Source organism: Panthera uncia, chromosome D1 (assembly GCF_023721935.1).
Source record: "Panthera uncia isolate 11264 chromosome D1, Puncia_PCG_1.0, whole genome shotgun sequence".
NCBI lineage: Eukaryota > Metazoa > Chordata > Mammalia > Carnivora > Felidae > Panthera > Panthera uncia.
Window position 1 is genome coordinate 12,394,431 of NC_064808.1, and position 3,305 is coordinate 12,397,735.

Consider the following 3,305-nt stretch of genomic DNA (forward strand, 5'->3'; position numbering starts at 1 on the left):
GCCTTGTGAGACCCTGAGCAGATAATCAGACCACGATGGATCCAGACCCAAGGCCCAGGGAAAATGAGAGGCGGTACCTTCGTGTGGTTAGGACTTACTAGCTTTGTGGCCATTTGTTATGCAGCAGTAGAAACTGACTACCGGAGCATGTTCATCTTTAAAATAATGGAAACAGCCATATTTTACTTGAGTGCATATCTATACTAACAGAGATATCAGAGATGACAATTCTGGAAAGAACATAGTGTGCTTCCTCCTACACTGTGGAAGTTCAATCAATGGTATTTGTTATCAGGACTATTCCACAAGTGGAATTATGCTGGCTATCAAAACAGAATCATTTAAACATGACCGAGAGCCTCAATTAACATTTTAATTGAAATAAAATCCCAATTTAAGCTAGTCCCCCCTCCTGAGGTATGCTAAATAATGAATGCTAAGCTTAGATCATATGGAAGACGTTATTACAGAGAAGGACAATAAATACTGAATACTTTGGTAATCAAAGAAAAATTAAACAATATATCAGAGTTCCTCAGTTGTGAGCAACAGACCTAGGAAATTCACCAGAAGTATATTGGGTAGCTCGGAGCATCAGCTAGACAAGAACCAAGAAAACTCTGGGCATAGCAGAGACCATTTGTTTACTCAGGAGACCTTGGCCAGAATGAATGAGCTCCAATCATTTCCCTGCCATTGTGTCATTCTCCTGACCTCTCAAAATCCAAGTAGAAGTAGTTTAAGTTTAGTTCATATGCTGTTAACTTGCTATAGGAAGGCAGGGACCTGAGTTACAATCCTATCATGACTGTTATCTATAGGTAAGAGATAAATCTCCAAAAGGAAATCAGGTATCTACTATTGTAGACATAAATAGAGCGAATGGATGTCTGTAAGGGAGAAACAACTACGAATTATAGGAAAAAATTGCAACATATGACACTCCACCAAATATCATACTTAAATCATATCACTATAATTTCCATACAGTGAAAAATGGAATAAAATCATAATTTTTAAAAATATGCTCCAAAAAATTACCACTCTTATTACTGTTGCTTGCCAAACTCTGTGTTACGTCACACACGTGCATATGTATGCATATTTCCAATGATGAAACATTATTCATCCTTCGGACAAGCCTTGCATCCACGGAAACAGAGCCAGAGTGGATACTTGAACATAGGCCTGTTGAACTATAATGGGCAGAGCATAAAGAATATTGTTTTCACCACAAATTTATTGTTCAATCCACTAACACATTGGGCACCCATTATGTGCTGGGCTACGGAGGCATGGATAAAGCAGTGAACGTAAACATCCTTCTCTCGTGAATCTCATGCGCTGCAAGGAGAGACACAAAATAATGAAACAAGTAAATAGACAATAATGAGTATGTATAAGTATTTCAAAAAATATGAAAGAAAAAAGGGGAAATTTTTGGAATATGATAGGAGCAGAGAATTGTTTTAGTGTAAGAGGTCCAAATGGCCTCTTCAATGGCATCACATTTGAGCAGAGATGCAGAGGAGGTAAAGACTGACCTGCAACGCTGCCCCAGGATGAGGAAACAGAAAATGGAAAGGACACATAAGACCCCGAGAATGACTGAAGATATCCCACAGAGGAAGCCTCTGGATGGTGCACAGATCACTGTATGGGAATGTGCCCTAAGGGATGTGGCCCTCTCAAAAACAGCAATCAGACTGTGCTGTTAAAGGCTACCAAGGCAATCTGCTCAGCTTTCTGTTTGGTTTTACATTCATGATGCATGGAGACTCGGAGTGAGGAGGAACTAGACCACAATGAACCCAGCATCAAATGACTGGAAGATCTTACAGATTGATGAAGCAAAGAGTCACCTGGTGAGCGATAACAAGTATTTCACTCTATGCTCAAAAGTGATCGTTTGGGTCAGCACTCATACCACTCATAATTAGTCCCTCCTCCCAATAGGCACTATGTGCTATGCAAACTTGCCCATCCCACAACCTGCATATCATAAGGCAATGAGGAAAAATACCTTGAGAGTCAGAACAAATTAGCTCTCAGTCTTTGCCCGCAGCCTTGGAAAACTTGGTTACTTATTTGGGGAGGGCTCTTTTCCTTTCTTGACATAACTCATGGTATCCATACTCTGCGGAAAATTTAACCTAAAACACAACTTATTCCTGTTTTCTAGCCCCTTCCTCTTTACAGAGAGTTTTCTGTACCACCCTTTTCTAAAGATACCCTAAATCTCTATGTTGGCTCCTGGATTGGTTTTGTCATAAAAATCACCATGGATATACACTGAATTATTTATTTATTTATTTATTTATTTATTTATTTATCATACTGAATTTTATTTTTGTTTGTTCACAAGCCTCTAACTTCCATGAAGATATTTTCACTCAATATGAATACCACCCAATAAAGTGTCAGGCACATAAGAGGCATATGTAACAATTAGTTGTTAATTAAATGTTGCACCATTAACTGAGTTCCATTCATTCTTAATTAAATGGCATCTTACTGCATTTCATCCTGAGTCATTAGCCATTACAGGCACCATTACTGGCAGAAAGCATGGGGAAGAAATGTGGAAAAAAATAAAGACAAAATTCTAGGCATTAGAAGCTATTTACATTCTTCAAAGTCAGCAGATTAAAATTAAATGCCTCTGGAAGAAGACCTTCAAGAGAAGGCACTAAAATTCTGTATGAGTTTTCAATTTATACAAGACACATGCTCCATCACTTCATTCTAGCATTTGTGGCTGTGTTAAAAACAAAACAAAACAAAACAAAAACAAAACAGGAGAGTTGCAAGAACATTGTATGCACAGAGAAAAATGTGGGAACAGTAAGAAGTCATGGGCAATCTACTGAGTCTTCTTAGCTATCAGGCCCATCATCTATAAAATGGAAATTAATTCCCTGCTGATGACATAAAAAATCAACAAATAACAATAATAATTACTACCACTTTCTTAAAGATGTGCAATACAGTCCTCACTTTACATTCATGAATCACATGAATACAGTCCAAAACCTCAACAAGTTGTTACTATGAGCAGAAACTGTAGCAGGTATACAAGGCCTTTCTCAAACATCTACTCCAACCATGCAGGTGTCATTAGGGAGTGCTATGGTTACATATCACCAGAAAAATACCCTTTATACCATTTTTATTAAAATAATGAAAGGTAAACTTGCAAAGAATTGACAGTTCTCAACATCTTGTAAAGGAAAACAGAGATACTCTTAGGTGTTTTGGTTAAGATTTTTCCACTTATTTCATATATAACGAAGCATATCTCATTC